Source organism: Hemitrygon akajei, chromosome 4 (genome assembly GCF_048418815.1).
Source record: "Hemitrygon akajei chromosome 4, sHemAka1.3, whole genome shotgun sequence".
NCBI lineage: Eukaryota > Metazoa > Chordata > Chondrichthyes > Myliobatiformes > Dasyatidae > Hemitrygon > Hemitrygon akajei.
The window spans coordinates 101,820,666-101,841,874 of record NC_133127.1 but is presented as its reverse complement, the minus strand read 5'-3'; the positions used below and the strand labels follow the sequence as shown (position 1 = coordinate 101,841,874).

The 21,209-nt window shown below is 43.5% G+C and overlaps 1 protein-coding gene across 4 annotated transcripts in view; it reads left to right on the top strand.

Annotated features, from left to right (window-relative positions):
• Positions 1–21,209, top strand: part of slc2a9l2 (solute carrier family 2 member 9, like 2) — a 374,573-nt gene that overhangs the window by 102,709 nt on the left and 250,655 nt on the right. The gene's annotated exons all lie outside the window — the stretch shown is intronic.

Genomic DNA, 21,209 nt, shown 5'->3' with positions numbered 1-21,209 from the left:
TCAGAGGAAACACGCCGCGCACAAGGCTCGAACTACCTCCACTTCCACTGCAGCACCTACCCTCGTGTCCCACATGTGGGTGAGCTTTCAGGGCCCGGATTGGCCTCACCAGTCACCTCCGGACCCACAGTCACAAACCCTCCACCTGACAGAAGTCGTGGTCGTCTTCGACTCCGAAGGCCGAACAACAACAACAACATCTGTCACAGATAGGGCTTATATTAGGAAAATATGCGCCAATTTATCTTTGGACATATGGGCCCTGTGTACTATCTTAAACTGAATTAAGATATAGTATGCGCAGATAGATGAATTATTGACAAAATAATAAATTTTACTCCATTGATTGTCTGAAAGTGAATGTTGAAGTTCGACTTCCCAGATGCGTTGAACCCTATCATTAGGCGACATGCGAACATTCATTAACTGTTTATAAGTGATAGCTATTAATTGTTTTTGAAAAGGTTTAAACTGGACTTCCGGTAAGATGGCGATTGCTTAGCTGCTCCGAACTTTTGTTCCGTTATTGTCGCCATCTTTGCACTAAATGTCTCCATTTTTTAAACCTTAGTTAGGAACTTTTTCGGTTTCTTTTACTTGCCTGTGAACACATCTACCTTACAATGTCTAGCAAAAGTTCTAAATCCGGGAGAAAAGAAGTTCCGGCTCTGTCGGCTGAGACTCTCACTGCGCTCGAACAACTCCAAGACGATATTTTAAAGGAATTTAGAACCGCTTTCAAACAGCTGGAAGCCAAACTGGATTGGATCAACGATAGAGTGGATGAACATGCTGAATACTTATCTCGCATCGATTCGACTTCTGAAGATTTAGAAAGTCGTGTTCGATACTTGGAGACTCTCTGTTCCAGCCTAGAGGAAAAATGTAACAAACTCCTTTCCAAAATGATGGATCTCGAAAATCGCAGCAGACGCTGTAATCTTCGAATTCTTGGGTTGCCAGAGGCCACCGAACAGGGATCAACCGTGAAGTTTTTTGTCGAGTATCTCTGTGAGATATTCAGGAAAGATTTGCTTCCGAACCCGCCTGAGCTCGAAAGGGCACACAGGGTCTGTGTTCCCCCCGGAATTCTGGGCTCCCGCCCGCGACTGGTAATTTTGTGCTTTCATCAATACCAGGTAAAACACAGTCTGATTGTGGAGGCACGTCGCAGAGGTACTTTTACTTTCCAAAATACAATCATTCGCTTTGTGGAAGATTTTGCACCCCAGACCTTAAAGATGAGTTTAAAGGCGTAATGAAAGTGCTTTTTGATCGTGGTTTTAAACCCTCTCTTTGCACTCCTGCCGATTTACGAATCAAGCTTAATACTGGAAAATATAAGTGGTTTAGATCAGTGAAGGAGGCTGAAGCATTTGCGGCAAGTCTTCCGGCTATCCAGTCATCTTCGGAACCCGATCGTACCTCCTAAAACGGTGGATAAGTACTTCTCGTAGTAAAATTACTTTTTCTGGACTCAGACTTTACTTGAATCACTCAGACATTATTCATTGAAACTCTAAGGGCTGTTGACAATCTCTCCCTGGATTTGGTGTGTCTTTTTTAAATAGACATTCTGTGCTTAATGTTTCCCTATGGACGTTTAAATAGTACTTGTGTAATCTATTTTATTCTTGTATAACTTTATAGAGTTCTACAACTAACTCTAACTTGTTTTGGAGGTTTGAAGTCTTTAGTGAAGGTCTCCCTGTTTGTTGGTTCACGGTTTAATTGCTGATTTATTTTTTCTTTTTATTTATTTATTTATTTTTCCTCCACTTTTTTTTAATCTCTGATTTTTTTTTCTCCTCTCTGTAAATGGTTGATAAGTACTCTTCTTGAATTTATAATTTTCCCCTTCCTCCCCTTTTTTTCCCCCTTTCTCTTATTTTATTCTTCTATAATTTTTCGCGGGTAGGTTGGTTTTAGTTTTCTTCCGATTTTCTCTGTATTAAGTTTTATATTTCTGCAGAAGATGTTCTAATTTGTAGTTATGTTTTCTAGTGCATAAACTAGTTACTATTTGCTATAGTATTTATACGGAACTGCTGTTAATGACACAGATCTGGAAGTTGTATTTGGGTTAATTTTTTTGGTAGAGCTAGCTGCTTTTTTTGGTAGCCATCTAGTTTTGGGTTGTGTGGATGGGGTGGATTTTCCAGTTCCAACATCACTCACTGTATTTATTGTTTTTCTTTATTGCTCAGGACATGTTTATGTTTTGATTTTACAAATCTATGTTTACATCTCTGCTCCCAGACTACTATTGTATTGCTTGACTTTTTATATGCCTGCTGCCTTTTATGCATTAGTAATTGATAATGGCTAGTGCACTTAAATTCATGAGCTGGAATGTAAAGGGATTGAATCACCCTGTTAAAAGGAGGAAGGTATTCTCACATATTAAACAACTCAAAGCTGACATTGCTTTCCTTCAAGAAACTCATATTCGTTGTTTTGATAACTCCCGGCTTCTGTCAAAGTGGGCGGGTCAGCATTTTCATTCATCCTTTGCCTCTAAAGCTAGGGGAGTCTCCATTCTTATTAACTCAAATATTCCTTTTGAACTCCATAATAAAATATCTGATACAAATGGCCGTTTTATTATTGTTTCTGGTAAACTATATAACACTAAAGTTGCACTAGCAAACCTGTATGCCCCCAACTTTGATGATGTTAACTTTTTTGAACGGTTTTTTTCCTCACTACCAGACTTAAACTCATACTCTCTTATACTGGGTGGTGACTTCAACTGTTGGTTAGATCCTAATCTGGATCGATCGTCCTCTGTTACCAGATCACCTACTAAATCTGCCTTAGCTATCCAATCGTTTCTCTCTAATTTTGGTATCTCTGATATATGGCATTTCCTTCATCCTATGGAGAGAGATTATTCTTTTTTCTCACATGTTCACCATACCTTCACTAGAATTGACTATTTCTTACTCGATAACCAACTTATTCCATTTGCCCACTCTTGTGACTATCAGACTATACTGATTTCTGCCCATGCCCCAATTACTCTCTCTCTGAACTTTCCTGGTCTCCCTCAGAGGAATAAACACTGGCGGTTTGATTCAACTTTATTATCGGATGATGATTTTTAAAAATTTATTAAGGATCAGATAACCTTTTATTTTAACACTAATACATCACCTGAAGTGTCATCCCAGATTGTCTGGGATGCCATGAAAGCATATCTGAGGGGTCAAATAATCTCTTACACAGCAAATCTCAATAGAAGATCCTGTGCAGATCGATTAGACCTCATTAACCAGATTAAAGAATTGGATCAACTATATGCTCAAACTAAGAACCCTGAAATATACAAGAAGCGCGTTGAACTCCAAACTAAATTTAATCTTCTGTCTACTCAACCTGTCGAATGCCAACTTCTCGAAAGCAAGAGTCGCTTTTACATTCATGGGGATAAGTCTGGTAAATTTCTAGCCAATCAGCTGAGGCGTTCCAAAGCCAAACAACATATTACAAAGATCCGGAAGGAGAACGGAGACTTTACATCGGATCATTTAGAAATTAATGACGCATTTAAAAATTTTTATTCTCGGCTTTATTCCTCTGAATCTTTGAATGACAATATCTCTGTTGATCAATTTTTACAGAATCTGAATATTCCTTCACTTTCATCTGATTTTAAAGCCAAACGTAATGCACCTATATCATCAGAAGAAATATCTTTTGCAATTTCTGCACTGTCCTCAGGGAAATCTCCTGGACCTGATGGGTTCCCTGTAGAATTTTATAAATCATTCTCTTCACTTCTTTTTCCTCAGTTACTTTCAGTATTATCTGACTCGTTTAATTACGGCAAATTGCCACCCTCTTCCAATGAGGCTTCTATTATTCTTCTATTAAAAAAGGGCAAAGACCCAACAGAGTGTTCCTCGTATAGGCCGATTTCTTTGCTCAATGTTGATGTAAAGATCTTAGCTAAAGTTTTGGCTCATAGATTAGAAACCGTTATTCCCTCCATTATCTCTGATGACCAGTCAGGTTTTATTAAAAACCGTCTCCCTTTTTTTAACATTCAGCGTTTATTTAATATCTTATACTCACCCCCAACTGGGATTCCTGAATGTGTTATTTCCCTCGATGCGGAGAAAGCATTTGATCGTATAGAGTGGAACTATCTTTTTGCAGTCTTAGAAAAATTTGACCTCGGTCAAAGTTTCATCTCTTGGATCAAATTGCTATACCTGTGTCCTACTGCTTCTGTTTTAACTAATTTTCAGAAATCCCAAGTATTTAATCTCAAATGTGGCACCCGTCAGGGATGCCCCTTAAGTCCCTTTCTCTTTGATTTGGCTATAGAACCTTTGGCAATAGCATTTCGAAATTGTCCTGAATTGACCGGGATTTGGAGAGGGGGTGTTGAGCATAAAGTTTCTCTTTATGCCGATGACTTATTACTCTTTCTCTCAAATCCGTCTACATCCTTACCTCTAATGTTTTCACTTCTTGACCAGTTTAGCCAGATCTCTGGCTATAAACTTAATTTACATAAGAGTGAACTTTTCCCAATTAATAAAGAAGCACAAGAACTAACATTTCGTGATCTCCCTTTTAAAGTAGTCCATAATCAATTTACTTATCTTGGAATTACAGTCACAAGGAAGTTTGAAGATCTCTTTCGTGAAAACTTTGCCAATCTTTCATATACAATAAAACAGAGTCTGGTACAATGGTCACCTCTATCTATGTCTTTGGTAGGTCGTATTAATGTTGTTAAAATGTATGTTCTCCCCAAATTTTTATACTTATTTCAATCTATCCCAATTTTTATTCCTAAATCTTTTTTTGATTCCTTAGACTCTATTATTCTGTCATATCTGTGGCAGAATAAGCGCTCTAGAATTAATAAAATCCATCTCCAAAAATCTAAAAAAAGAGGGTGGCATGGCTTTACCTAACTTTCGTTTATATTATTGGGCAGCTAATATACGTTGTGCTACCTTTTGATCTTTCTTCCACGGCCAACCTGAGTGCCCTAATTGGGTGGCAATGGAGTTGAGCTCCACTAAAGAATTATCTATTTCTGCACTTCTTGGCTCTGCACTCCCTAGTAGTCTGTCCAGATTAATAGCTAATCCTCTTGTTAGACACACTTTGCGTATATGGGGTCAGTTTAGGAAATGCTATGGTTTCAATGGTTTTTCTGTTTCCAGCCCTGTTGCACATAATCACCTTTTTTTACCTACTACGTACGATTCAGCATTCCATGTTTGGTATAGGAAGGGCATTAGACATTTTGAAGATCTTTTCATTGATAATCGCTTCGCTTCTTTTCAGCAGCTCTCTGTTAAGTTCAATCTGCCCAATGCTCATTTTTTTTAGATATCTCCAAATTAGACACTTTATTGCTCCTTTAATTCCTAACTTTCCTGAAATGCCTGCGAAAAATGCTATGGACTTATTTCTTTCCATTAATCCACCAGGTAAAGGTTTAATATCAATTATTCGAGATAAATTAGCAGCCTTACGACGGGCCCCTGTGGATAAAATTAAAATGGCCTGGGAGCAGGATTTAAATACCTCCTTATCCGATGAGAGCTGGGACTCAATTCTCAAATCGGTTAACTCAACCTCTCTTTGTGCTCGCCATTGCCTTTTACAGTTTAAGATTGTTCATAGAGCCCATATGTCTAAATCTAAACTATCTCGATTCTACCCTAACATTAGTCCGCTCTGTGATAAATGCAAGAGGGGCGTGGCCTCTCTCATCCATATGTACTGGTTCTGTCCTAGCTTGGAGAAATTTTGGAAAGATGTCTTCACTACGTTATTGTGTATTCTGAATCAGCACCTAGAACCAAACCCCTTAATTGCTTTGTTCGGTTTCTGGGGCGAGACAGATTTACGTCTGGGTCCGACCAAATGCCAAATATTATCCTTTGCCTCTCTCCTGGCTAGACGCTTGATCCTCCTTAGATGGAGAGATGTTGCCCCGCCCACTCATGCTCAATGGCTTAACGACATTATGGCCTGCTTGGACCTCGAAAAAATTCATTACTCAGTTCTTAATTCAGATCTAAAGTTCCATAAGGTCTGGGGACCTTTTATTGAGTACTTTCATAACCTTCCTCTTGACTAGGGTTTTTTTTTTCTTTTCGGTCCCTTGCTTTCAGCTCCCTTTTTTTTTCTGGTAGTAGGCATTATTATCCTCTGTTGCTAAGTATATTCACAGTCTGGGAGTTTGATTGTCCTGATTTATACTCTCTATATTGTGTTGTGGTTGGTCTGGAGTCGTTTTTTTTTTGTGTTGTGGGGCTTGGGGAGGATACTAAGTTTACTTGTCTTCAATTTAGGTGCTTTTTTGTCAAATTCTCTTCCTTTGTAGCATATTGTCATTGTATGCTTAATTTTGCACTGTATTAATGTTCCTCATTGGGATTTGGGGTTTTTAATTTGTAAAATGTATAGAAAAACTAATAAAAAATAATAGAAAAAGAAGAAAAGGTTTAAACTGAAAAATAGCATAAGCCAAATTTAAAGAGCAGGCCAAGGGGTAATTTGGTTAAAAAAAATCACGTAAAAAATTCCTAACCTGTAAATATCTGATGAGGCTGAGTACAGGGCTATGGTGGGAAACTTTGTCACATGGTGTGAGCAGAATCATCTGCAGCTTAATGTGAAAAAGACTAAGGAGCTGGTAGTGGACCCGAGGAGGGCTAAGGCACAGGTGACCCCTGTTTCCATCCAAGGGGTCAATGTGGACATGGTGGAGGATTACAAATACCTGGGGATAAGAATTGACAATAAACTGGACTGGTCAAAGAACATTGAGGCTGTCTACAAGAAGGGTCAGAGCCATCTCTATTTCCTGAGGAGACTGAGGTCCTTTAACATCTGCCGGACGATGCTGAAGATGTTCTACGAGTCTGTGGTGGCCAGTGCTATCATATTTGCTGTTGTGTGCTGGGGCAGCAGACTGAGGGTAGCAGACACCAACAGAATCAACAAACTCATTCGTAAGGCCAGTGATGTTGTGGGGGTGGAACTGGACTCTCTGATGGTGATGTCTGAAAAGAGGATGCTGTCCAAGTTGCCGCAGAACCATATAACAATTACAGCACAGAAACAGGCCATCTCGGCCCTTCTAGTCCATGCCGACACTCACAGTCACCTAGTCCCACTGGCCCGCACTCAGCCTATAACCCTCCATTCCTGTCCTGTCCATATACCTATCCAATTTTACTTTAAATGACAATACCGAAACTGCCTCTACCACTTCTACTGGAAGCTCATTACACACAGCTACCACTCTGAGTAAAGAAATTCCCCCTCGTGTTACCCTTAAACTTTTGCCCCCTAACTCTCAAATCATGTCTTCTTGTTTGAATCTCCCCTACTCTCAATGGAAAAAGCCTATCCACGTCAACTCGATCTATCCCCCTCATAATTTTAAATACCTCTATCAAGTCCCCCCTCAACCTTCTACGCTCCAAAGAATAAAGACCTAACTTGTTCAGCCTTTCCCTGTAACTTAGGTGTTGAAACCCAGGTAACATTCTAGTAAATCTTCTCTGTACTCTCTCTATTTTGTTGACATCTTTCCTATAATTCGCTGACCAGAACTGTACACAATGCTCTAAATTCAGCCTTACCAATGCCTTATACAACTTAACATTACATCCCAACTCCTATACTCAATGCTCTGATTTATAAAGGCCAGCATACCAAAAGCTTTCTTCACCACCCTATCCACATGAGATTCCACCTTCTATGCACCATTATTCCTAGATCACTCTGTTTTTCTGCATTCTTCAATGCCCTGTCATTTACCATGTATGTCCTATTTGGATTATTCCTACCAAAATGTAGCACCTCACACTTATCAGCATTAAACTCCATCTGCCATCGTTCAGCCCACTCTTCTAACTAGCCTAATTCTCTCTGCAAGCTTTGAAAACCTACTTCATTATCCACAACGCCAACTACCTTAGTATCATCTGCATACTTACTAATCCAATTTACCACCCCATAATCCAGATCATTAATGTATATGACAAACCACATTGGACCCAATACAGATCCCTGAGGCACACCACTAGTCACCGGCCTCCAACCTAACAAACAGTTATCCACCACTACTCTTTGGCATCTCCCATCCAGCCACTGTTGAATCCATTTTACTACTTCAATATTAATACCTAACGATTGAACCTTCCTAACTAACCTTTCATGTGGAACCTTGTCAAAGGCCTTACTGAAGTCCATATAGAGAACATCCACTGCTTTACCCTCGTCAACTTTCCTAGTAACCTCTTCAAAACATTCAATAAGATTTGTCAAACATGACCCTCCACGCACAAATTCATGCTGTCTATTCCTAATCAGACCCTGTCTATCCAGATAATTATATATACCATCTCTAAGAATACTTTCCATTAATTTACCCACCACTGACGTCAAACTGACAGGTCTATAATTGCTAGGCTTACTCTTAGAACCCTTTTTAAACAATGGAACCACATGAGCAATACGCCAATTCTCCGGCACCATCTCCGTTTCTAATGACATTTGAAATATTTCTTTCAGATCCCCTGCTATTTCTACACTAACCTCCCTCAAGGTCCTAGGGAATATCCTGTCAGGAGCCAGAGATTTATCCACTTTTACATTCCTTAAAAGTGCCAGTACTTCCTCCTCTTTAATTGTCATAGTTTCCATAACTTCCCTACTTGTTTCCCTTACCTTACATAATTCAATATCCTTCTCCTTAGTGAATACTGAAGAAAAGAAATTGTTCAAAATCTTCCCCATTTCTATTGGCTCCACACATGGCTGTTCTCTCTGATTCTCTAAGGGACCAATTTTATCCCTCACTATCCTTTTGCTGTTAATATAACTGTAGAAACCCTTTGGATTTATTTTCACCTTACTTGCCAAAGCAGCCTCGTATCTTCTTTTAGTTTTTCTAATTTCTTTCTTAAGATTCTTTTTACATTCTTTATATTTCTCGAGCACCTCATTTACTCCATGCTGCCTGTATTTATTGTAGATCTCCCTCTTTTTCCAAACCAAGTTTCCAATATCCCTTGAAAACCATGGCTCTCTCAAACTTTTAATGTTTCCTTTCAACCTAACAGGAACATAAAAATTCTGTACCCTCAAAATTTCACCTTTAAATGACCACCATTTCTCTATTACATCCTTCCCATAAAATAAATTGTCCCAATGCACTCCTTCTAAATCCTTTTGTATCTCCTTAAAGTTAGCCTTTCTCCAATTAGCCGCAGGGAACCGTACTCTCTCCGGTCCTGTTCACCCTGTACACATCAGACTTCCAATATAACTCGGAGTCCTGCCATGTGCAGAAGTTCGCTGATGATACGGCCATAGTGGGGTGTGTCAGGAATGGACAGGAGGAGGAGTATAGGAAACTGATACAGGACTTTGTGATATGGTGCAACTCAAACTACCTGCGTCTCAATATCAGCAAGACCAAGGAGATGGTGGTGGACTTTAGGAGATCTAGGCCTCATATGGAGCCAGTGATCATTAATGGAGAATGTGTGGAGCAGGTTAAGACCTACAAGTATCTGGGAGTACAGTTAGACGAGAAGCTAGACTGGACTGCCAACACAGATGCCTTGTGCAGGAAGGCACAGAGTCGACTGTACTTCCTAAGAAGGTTGGCGTCATTCAATGTCTGTAGTGAGATGCTGAAGATGTTCTATAGGTCAGTTGTGGAGAGCGCCCTCTTCTTTGTGGTGGCGTGTTGGGGAGGAAGCATTAAGAAGAGGGACGCCTCACGTCTTAATAAGCTGGTAAGGAAGGCGGGCTCTGTCGTGGGCAAAGTACTGGAGAGTTTAACATCGGTAGCTGAGCGAAGGGCGCTGAGTAGGCTACGGTCAATTATGGATAACTGAACATCCGCTACATAGCACCATCCAGAGACAGAGAAGCAGTTTCAGCGACAGGTTACTATCGATGCAATGCTCCTCAGACAGGATGAAGAGGTCAATACTCCCCAATGCCATTAGGCTTTACAATTCTACCGCCAGGACTTAAGAACTTTTTAAAAGCTATTATTAATGCTTTTTGAGATAGTGATTTAGATGCATATCATATTTTTTACTGAGTTAAGTATTGTATGTAATTAGTTTTGCTACAACAAGTGTATGGGACATTGGAAAAAAGTTGAATTTCCCCATGGGGATGAATAAAGTATCTATCTATCTATCTATCTATCTATCTATCTATCTATCTATCTATCTATCTATCTATCTATCTATCAAAAATCTCGACCCTGGGTCCAGTCCTATCCTTCTCCATAATTATATTGAAACTAATGGCATTGTGATCACTGGACCCAAAGTGCTCCCCATCACATACCTCCGTCACCTGACCTATCTCATTCCCTAACAGGAGATCCAACACTGCCCCTTCTCTAGTCGGTACCTCTATGTATTGCTGCAAAAAACTATCCTGCACACATTTTACAAACTCCAAACCATCCAGCCCTTTTACAGAATGGGCTTCCCAGTCTATGTGTGGAAAATTAAAATCTTCCACGATCACAACCTTGTGCTTAACTACAAATATCTGCTATCTGCTTACAAATTTGCTCCTCCAATTCTTGCTCCCCATTAGGTGGTCTATAATACACCCCTACAAGTGTTACTACACCTTTCCCATTCCCATTCCTCAATTCCACCCAAATAGACTCCCTGGATGAGCCCTCTAATCTGTCCTGCCAATGCACTGCTGTAATATTTTCTGGGACAAGCAATGCAACACCACCTCCTCTTGCCCCTCCGATTCTATCACACCTGAAGCAACAAAATCCAAGAATATTTAGATGCCAATCACACCCCTCCTGCAACCATGTTTCACTAATAGCTACAACATCATATTTCCGGGTATCAATCCATGCTCTAAGCTCATCCACCTTTCTTACAATGCTCCTAGTATTAAAATAGATGCATTTAAGAAACTTTCCATCTCTTCCTCTCTGTTTATCCTTAACGATGCAATCAACTTTATTATCTTTTTCTTCCTTCTCCCCTACATTCTTGCTCTGAGCGCTCCCCTTCTCTATCACCTGCCTATCCTCCCTCACACACTGTCTACTAGCTTTCTCTATTTGTGAACTAACCTCCTCTCCCTTAGTCTCTTCAAATTGATTCCCACCCCCCCAACCATTCTAGTTTGAAGTCTCCCCAGTAGCCTTAGCAAATCTCCCCGCCAGGATATTGGTCCCCCCTAGGATTCAAGTGTAACCCATCCTTTTTGTACAGGTCACACCTGCCCCAAAAGAGGTCCCAATGATCCAGAAACTTGAATCCCTGCCCCCGCTCCAATCCCTCAGCCATGCATTTATCCTCCACCTCATTCCATTCCTACTCTCACTGTCGTGTGGCACAGGCAGTAATCCCGAGATTACTACCTTTGTGGTCCTTCTTCTCAACTCCCTTCCGAACTCCCTATATTCTCCTTTCAGGACCTCTTCCTTTTTCCTACCTATGTCATTGGTACCTATATGTACCACGACCTCTGGCTCCTCACCCTCCCACTTCAGGATATCTTGGACGTGATCAGAAACATCCAGAACCCTGGCACCAGGGAGGCAAACTACCATCCGGGTCTCCTGATCGCGTTCACAGAATCGCCTATCTGAACCTCTAACTATTGAGTCCCCTATTACCACTGCCTTCCTCTTCCTTTCCCTACCCTTCTGAGCTACAAGGCCAGACTCTGAGCCGGAGGCACGGCCACTGTTGCATCCCCCAGGTAGGATGTCCCCCCCCAACATTACTCAAACAGGAGTACTTATTGTCAAGGGGTACAGCCACAGGGGTACTCTCTAGTACCTGACTCTTCCCCTTCCCCATCCTAACCGTGACCCACCTGTCTGCCTCCCATGGTCCCGGTGTGACTACCTGCCTGTAACTCCTCTCTATCAACTCCTCACTCTCCCTGACCAGGCAAAGGTCATCGAGCTGCAGCTCCAGTTCCCTAACACGGTCCCTTAGGAGCTGCAGCTCGGCGCACCTGGCGCAGATGTGGACGTCCAGGAGGCTAGGAGACTCCAGGACCTCCCACATCCGACACCGAGAACAACAAGCTGCTCTCACACTCATAATTCCCCTTTCCTCAAATAACAGGGAAAAAACTGAAACCTAAACCTACCTTGCCTGGCCCGCTTCCGCCTAAGCCCGTTGAACCCAAGGCCTTAAGCCTTCACTCTGCTCCCAGCTCGCTCCACTGCCCGCAAACGATGCTGCCCACTGTATAAGGCTGTGTACTTTTTAAATCTTCCCCACTTTACTGTCCGCCGTCACACACCTGCGCAGTCCCACCTCTCTTAATTCCAATGAGAATAAGAAAAATTCAAGATGGCTCCTGCCGCACTCCCATTCTGATCCTCCAACTTCCTTCTCCAAACGAGAAGGAATGTATGCTATGCATCTTGGACAGCGTCTCCCATCACAATGTACTGGTTAGGCACAGGAGTACATTCAGCCAGAGACTCATTACACCGAGATGCAACACTGAGCGTCATAGGTAGTTGTTCCTGCCTGTGGCCATCAAACTTTACAACTCGTCCCTCGGAATGTCAGACACCCTGAGCCAATAGGTTGGTCCTGGACTTATTTCCACTTGACATAATTTACCTATTATTATTTAATTATTTTTGGTTTCATGTTGCTATATTTCTACGCTATTCTAGGTTGGTGCGACTGTAACGAAACCCAATTTCCCTCGAGATCAATAAAGTATGTCTGTCTGTCACCTATCTTTGTAACATACGCAAACTTTGCCACAAAGCCATCAATTCCATTATCCAAATCATTGACAAACAATGTCAAAAGTAGCGGTACCAATACTGACCCTGAGAAACACCACTGGTCACTGGCAGTCAACCAGAAAAGGCCCCCTTTATTCCCCCTCACTGCCTCCTGCATGCTATCCATGCCAGTATCTTTCCTATAATGCCATAGGATTTTATCTTATTAAGCAACCTCCTGTGTGGCACCTTGTCAAATGCCTTCAGAAAACCCAAGTAAATGACATCCACTGCCTCTCCTTTATCCACCCTGCTTGTTACTTCCTCGAAGAACTCTTAACAGATTTGTCAGGCAGGATTTCCCTTTACAACAAATGCTGATTTTGACTTATTTATCATTAGTCTCCAAGTACCTTGAAACCTCATCCTTAATCATGGACTCCAACACTTTTCCAACCATTGTGGTTAGGCTAACAGGCCTACAATTTCCTTTCTTGTGTTTTCCTCCATTTTTAAAGAATGGAGAGGCATTTGCAAACTTCCAGTCCTCTGGGACCATGCCAGAGTCAAGTGATTCTTGAGAGATCATGACCAACACATCTGTTATCTCTTGAGCAGCCTCTCTCAGGACTCTGGGATGTAGTCCATTTGGTCCAGGTCACTTATCCACCGTAAGACCTTTGAGTTTGCCTAGCACCTTTTCCTTTGTAATAGCAATGGCACTCACTCCTGCTCCCTGACAGTCACAGACTTCTGGCACACTGCTAGTGTCTTCAAAAGTGAAGAATGATGCAAAGTATCCATTAAGTTCAACTGGCATTTCTTTGTCCCCTCATTACTACCTCACCACCATCATTCTCCAGTGGTCCAATATCAGCTCTCACCTCCCTTTATGTAACTGCAAAAATCTTTTAGTATCCTGCTTTATATTATTGGCTAGTTTGCCTTCATATTTCAGCTTTTCCCTTCTTCTAGATTTTTTAGTTGCCTTTTGTTGGATTTTAAAAGCTTACCAATCAGACAACTTTGCTCTCATTTTTGCTAACTTATATGCCCTTTTCTTGGTTTTTATGCAGTCCTTAACTTCCCTTGTCAGACATGGTTGTCTAATCCTGCCATTTGAGAATGACTTCTTCTGTGGGACTCTATCCTGAGCCTTGCGAACTCTTCCCAGAAACTGCTGCCATCTCTGCTGTGCCATCACCCCCACCAGTATACTCCTCCAATCCACCTGGGCAAGCTCCTCTCTCATGCCTCTGTAATTCCCATTATTCCATTGCAATACTGATACATGTGGTTTATGCTTCTCTCTCTCAAATTGCAGTATGAATTCAATCAATTATGATCACTGCCTCCTAAGGGTTCCTTTACATTAAGCTCCCTGAAAAGATCTGGGTTATTACACAACACCCAGTCTAAGACAGCCTTTCCCTGAGTTGGCACGAGCACAAGCTGCTCTAAAAAGTCATCTCGTAGACATTCAACAAAATCCCTCTCTTGTGACCCGACACCAAGTATATCTTTTGATGTTAAACTCCCAACTATGGTCTTTTTTCATCCTCCACTCAGTGGTGCCCACAACATCATACCGACCAATCTGTAAGTGCGCTTGAGTTTGTCCACCTTATTCCAAATGCTACATTCATTTAAATACAGCACCTTCAACCCTGCATTCTTTGCCCTTATGAATTTTGGCCCTGTGGTTCATTTTAACTCTTTGCTCTGTTTGCATTTGTATCCAATTATTAGTTTGTCTTTCCTTACATTCATGTTACATACATCATGTAAACCTGCAGGCTCATCCTCAGCTCTCTCATACTGGTTCCCATTCCCCTGCCACTCCCAGCAGCTCTAGTAAACCTCCCCACAAGGATATTGGGCCCCTCGGATTCAAGTACAACCTGTCTCTTTTGTACAGGTCACACTTGCCCCAGATGAGGTCCCAATTATCCAGAAATCTGAATCCCTGCTCCTGTTCCAATTCTTAAGCCACACATTTATCTGTCTCATTCTATTCCTATCCTCACTGTCGCATGGCACAGGCAGCAATCCTAAGATTACTACCCTTGAGGTCAATCTTTTCAGCTTCCTTCCTAACTCTGCGTTTTTTCAGAACTTTTTCCCTTTTTCTACCTATGTTGTTGTCTCCCACTCTCTGTGTCTCCGTGTCTCCCCTTCACTGTGTCTCCGTGTCTCCCTTCACTGTGTCTCCCCCTCTCTGTGTCTCCATGTCTCCCCTTCACTGTGTCTCCGTGTCTCCCCCTCACTGTGTCTCCCTGTCTCCCCTTCACTGTGACTCCGTGTCTCCCCGTCTCTGTGTCTCCCTGTCTCCCCTTCACTGTGTCTCCGTGTCTCCCTTCACTGTGTCTCTGTGTTTCCCCCTCTCTGTCTGCGTGTCTCCCCTCTATGTGTCTCTGTGTTTCCCCCTCTCTGTCTGCGTGTCTCCCCTCTCTGTGTCTCCGTCTTCCCTTCATTGTGTCTCTGTGTCTCCCCCTCTCTGTCTCCGTGTCTCCCCCTCTCTGTGTCTCCCTGTCTTTCCCTCTCTGTGTTTCCCTATCTCCCCCACTCTGTGTCTCCGTGTCTCCCCGTCTCCCCCTCTCTGTGTCTCCCTGTCTCCCACTCCTTGTGTCTCCGTGTCTTCCCCACACTGTGTTTGTGTCTCCCCTTACTGCGTCTGTGTCCCCGTGTCTCCGTGCCTCACTCCCCACCTCTCTCTCTCGCCCCCTCCCTCTACTGCTCTACATGATGGCTTCTTTTTCTTAGGCTGATAATAAAGAAAGCTTGTTATATAAACAACACACACAACATGCTGGTGGAACACAGCAGACCAGGCAGCATCTATAGGGAGAAGCACTGTCAACGTTTCGGGCCGAGACCCTTCGTCAGGACTAACTGAAAGGAAAGATAGCAAGAGATTTGAAAATAGGAGGGGGAGGGGAAAATGCAAAATGATAAAAGACCCGGAGGGGGTGGGGTGAAGCTGAGAGCCGGAAAGGTGATTGGCAAAAGGGATACAGAGCTGGAGAAGGGAAAGGATCATGGGACGGGAGGCCTGGGGGGGTGGGGGGAAGCACCAGACGGAGATGGAGAACAGGCAGAGTGATGGGCAGAAAGAGAGGGAAAAAAAGGAGGGGGGATAAAAACTAAATATATCAGAGATGGGGTAAGAAGGGGAGGAGGGGCATTAACGGAAGTTAGAGAAGTCAATGTTCATGCCATCAGGTTGGAGGCTACCCAGCTGGTATATAAGGTGTTGTTCCTCCAACCTGAGTGTGGCTTCATCTGGACAGTAGAGGATGCCGTGGATAGACATATCAGAATGGGAATGGGATGTGGAATTAAAATGTGTGGCCACTGGGAGATCCTGCTTTCTCTGGCAGACACAGCGTAGGTGTTCAGCGAAATGGTCTCCCAGTCTGCGTCGGGTCTCACCAATATATAAAAGGCCACACCGGGAGCACCAGACGCAGTATACCACACCAGCTGACTCACAAGTGAAGTGTCGCCTCACCTGGAAGGACTGTCTGGGGCCCTGAATGGTGGTGAGGGAGGAAGTGTAAGGGCAGGTGTAGCACTTGTTCCGTTTACAAGGATAAGTGCCAGGAGGGAGATCGGTGGGAAGGGATGGGGGGGACGAATGGACAAGGGAGTCGCGTAGGGAGCAATCCCTGTGGAAAGCAGAAAGCGGGGGGGTGAGGGAAAGATGTGCTTGGTAGTGGGATCCCGATGGAGGTGGCGGAAGTTATGGAGAATTATACGTTGGACCCGGAGGCTTGTGGGGTGGTAGGTGAGGACAAGGGGAACCCTATCCCGAGTGGGGTGGTGGGTGGATGGGGTGAGGGCAGATGTGCGGGAAATGGGAGAGATGCGTTTGAGAGCAGATTTGATGGTGGAAGAAGGGAAGCCCCTTTGTTTAAAAAAGGAAGACACTTCCTTCATCCTGGAATGAAAAGCCTCATCCTGAGAGCAGATGCGGCAGAGACGGAGGAATTGTGAGAAGGGGATGGCATTTTTGCAAGAGACAGGGTGGGAAGAGGAATAGCCCAGGTAGCTGTGAGAGTCTGTAGGCTTATAGTAGATATCAGTAGATAAGCTGTCTCCAGAGATGGAGACAGAAAGATCAAGAAAGGGGAGGGAGGTGTCAGAAATGGACCAGGTAAATTTGAGGGCAGGGTGAAAGTTGGAGGCAAAGTTAATGAAGTCAACGAGCTCAGCATGCGTGCAGGAGGCAGCGCCAGTGCAGTCGTCGATATAGCGAAGGAAAGGAAGGGGATGGCTACCCATATAGGCTTGGAACATGGACTGTTTCACAAAGCCAACAAAAAGGCAGGCATAACTGGGACCCATGCGGGTGCCCATGGCTACACCTTTGGTTTGGAGGAAGTGGGAGGAGCCAAAGGAGAAATTATTGAGAGTAAGAATGAATTCCGCTAGATGGAGGAGAGTGGTGGTAGAGGGGAATTGGTTAGGTCTGGAATCCAAAAAGAAGCGGAGAGCTTTGAGACCATCCTGGTGGGGGATGGATGTATATAGGGACTGGACATCCATGGTGAAAATAAGGCGGTGGGGGCCAGGGAACTTAAAATCATTGAAAAAATTCAAAGCGTGAGAAATGTCATGAACGTAGGTGGGAAGGGATTGAACAAGGGGGGATAAAACAGTGTCAAGGTATGCAGAAATGAGTTTGGTGGGGCAGGAGCAAGCTGAGACAATGGGTCTACCTGGACAGGCAGGGTTGTGGATCTTGGGTAGGAGGTAGAAACTGGAAGTGCGGGGTGTGGGAACTATGAGGTTGGTGGCAGTGGATGGGAGATCCCCAGAGTTGATAAGGTTGGTGATGGTATAGGAGATAGTGGCCTGGTGCTCCTTAGTGGGGTCATGATCAAGGGGTAAATAAAAGAGAGGAACTGGCCCAAGTTGATTGGAAAAGTAAGCTAAATGGAGGGACAGTAGAGCAGAATTGGATGAAATTCCTACAAGAAATAACGAGAGTGCAGGAAAAATATATTCCAAGAGAAAAGAAAATCATAAAAGGAAAAAAGACACGAATGTGGCTAACGAGAGAAGTTAAGGCTAAAATAAAAGCAAAAGAGGCAGTGTACAAGGAAGCAAAAATTAGTGGGAAAACTGAGGACTGGATGAATTTTAAAAATTTAAAGAAGGAAACTAAGAAAGTCATTAGGAAAGAAAAGATGAATTATGAAAGGAAATTGGCAATTAACATAAAAAAGGACACAGTTTTTTTTAAATATATGAAGAGTAAAAGAGTGACACAGGTAGATAAAGGACTTATTGAAAAGGATGCTGGAGAAATTATAATGGGTAACAAAGAGATGGCAGAGGAACTAAATGAGTATTTTGCATCAGTCTTCACAGTGAAAGACGTTAGCAACATACCTGATAGCCAGAGGTCTCAGGGAATAGAATTAGGTACAGTGAAGATTACTGGGGAGAAAGTGCTTGAGAAGCTAAATGGACTAAGGATAGATAAGTCTCCCGGACCAGATGAAGTGCATCCACGAGTTCTGAAGGAGGTGGCTTTGGAGATTGTGGAGGCATTGGAAATAATCTTCCAGGAATCAGTAGACTCTGGCACGGTTCCGGAGGACTGGAAGGTCGCAAATGTAGTTCCGTTGTTTAAGAAAGGGGAGAGGCAGCAAGAAGAAAATTACAGACCTATTAGTCTGACATCGGTAGTTGGAAAGTTATTGGAGTCGATCCTCAAGGATGAGGTTATGAATTACCTTGAGGTGTATGACAAAATAGGCCCAAGCTAACATGGTTTCATGAAGGGAAGATCCTGCCTCACCAACCTATTGGAATTTTTTGAGATAATCTCAAATAAGATTGACAAGGGAGAGGCTGTGGATGTTGTATATTTGAATTTCCAAAATGCCTTTGATAAGGTGTTGCATAAGAGGCTGCTTAATAAGGTGAGGGCCCATGGAATTACAGGAAGGATATTGGAATGGGTGGAGCATTGGCTGATAGGCAGAAAGCAAAGGGTGGGAATACAGGGATCCTATTCTGTTTGGTTGCCGGTTACTAGTGGTGTTCCGCAGGGGTCGGTGTTGGGGCCTCTTCTTTTTACACTGAATATCGATGATTTAGATTATGGATTAAATGGTTTTGTGGCTAAGGTTGCGGATGACACTAAGATAGATGGAGGAGCAGGAAGTGTTCAGGAAATGGAAAGGTTGCAGAGATTTGGTCAGTTTAGGAGAGTGGGTAAAGAAATGGCAGATGAGATACAATGTTGAGAAATGTACGGTTGTACATTTCGGAAGAAGAAACAATCGGGCAGATTATTATTTAGATGGGGAGAAAATTCAAAAATCGGAAGTGCAAAGAGACTTGGGGGTCCTTGTACAGGATACCCTAAAGGTTAACCACCAGGTTGGATCGGCAGTAAGGAAAGTGAATGCTATGTTGGCATTCATTTCAAGAGGAATAGTGTATAAGAGTAAGGAGGTGTTGATGAGGCTCTATGGGGCACTGGTGAGACCCCATTTGGAATACTGTGTGCAGTTTTGGGCCCCCTATCTTAGAAAGGATGTGCTGATGTTGGAGAGAGTTCAGAGAGGGTTCACTGGGATGATTCCCCGAATGCAGGGACTAACATATGAGGATCGTTTGTCGACTCTTGGATTGTATTCATTAGAGTATAGAATAATGAGAGGGGGATCTCATAGAAACATTTCAAGTGTTGAAAGGGTTGGACAGAGTAGGTATGGAAAGGCTGTTTCCCTTGGTGGGTGAGTCCAGGACAAGAGGTCACAGTCTTAGAATTAGAGGGTACCCATTAAAAACAGAGATGAGGAGAAATTTTTTTAGCCAGAGGGTCGTGGATTTACGGAATTTGTTGCCACATATAGCTGTGGAGGCCCAATCGTTGAGGGTGTTTAAGGAGGAGATTGATAGGTATCTAATTAGTCAGGGTATCAGGGGATATGGGGAAAAAGCCGGAAATTGGAACTAGATGGGAGAACAGTTTAGCTCATGGTGGAGTGGCAGAGCAGACTCGATGGGCCGAATGGCCTACTTCTGCTCCTTTGTCTTGTGATCTTGTGAAGAGGAGGTACCAGAGAGTTGTCGTTGTGCCTCGGCCAGGTAGAGATCAGTACGCCAGACTACAACAGCTACCCCGTTATGAGTGGGTTTTGTAGTGAGGTTGGGATTGGTGCGGAGGGAGCGGAGAGCAGAACGTTTGGAAGGAGTGAGGTTGGAAATGGAACACGGTGTGGTGAAGTCAAGACAGTTGATGTGCCATTGGCAATTAGCAATAAAGAGAGCCAGAGCAGGCAGAAGACCAGAGTGGGGGTGTCCATGAAGAGGAGGAGGGTTGAAGATGGGAGAAGGAGTCATTAATGGGGGTAGGAGAGTCCTTGTCAAAGAAGTAAGCTCGGAGATGGAGCTGGTGGAAGAAGAGTTCAGCATCATGGTGTACACGGAACTCGCTGAGGTGTGGGCGAAGGGGGACAAAGGTGAGGCCCTTACTGAGGACAGAGTGCTCTGCCTCAGAGAGTTGAAGGTCGGAGGGAATGGTAAAGACCCAGCATGGATGAGAGATGGGATCAGAGGGGGGAGGGAGGCTGGTGGTGTTGGTGGAGAGGGGAGGGTTGGGGCGAGAGGACGCTGGAGCCTCTGAGTGCCCAGGAGCTGATGATGGGATCTGAGGGAGAGGGGATTGCAGAGTGGTGGTGGGGGAAGGGGAGATGGGAGACACAATCGCAGCACAATCTCAGTCCACCCCACCCCCTCCGGTCTTCTCCTATCATTTTGCATTTTCCCCTCCCCCTCCTACTTTCAAATCTCTTACTATCTTTCTGTGGTGAACTACATATACCTGTCTGGACTGCTCCTGTGGCTCCTCCCACAGACCCCTGCTGACTGCTTCTGTGGCTCCTCCCACAGACCCCTGTATAAAGGCGATTGAGGCCTGATGCCCGGCCTCATTCTCCAGGATGTAGTGTTGTTCATTCTTCCAGTCAATAAAAGCCGATACCTCGCTTCTTACGTCTCAGAGTGAGTTATTGATGGTGCATCACTTTCCTTTCAGTTAGTCCTGACAAAGGGTCTTGGCCCGAAACATTGACAGTGCTTTTCCCTATAGATGCTGCCTGGCCTGCTGTGTTCCATAAGCATTTTGTGTGTGTTGCTTGAATTTCCAGCATCTGCAGATTTCCTTGTGTAAGCTTGTTATATATGCAGCAAAGTAATCACCTTTCTTTTGATAAAAACACAAAATGCTGGCAGAACTCAGCAGGCCAGACAGCATCTATGGGAGAAGGTAGTCCGAAACGTCGTCACTACCTCCTCCCATAGATGCTGTCTGGCCTGCTGAGTTCTGCCAGCATTTTGTGTTTTTATTTATTTCCAGCATCTGCAGATTCACTCGTGTTACCTTTCTTTTGAATTTATTGAAGTGTATTTTGGAGCATCAGTTTTATATCTG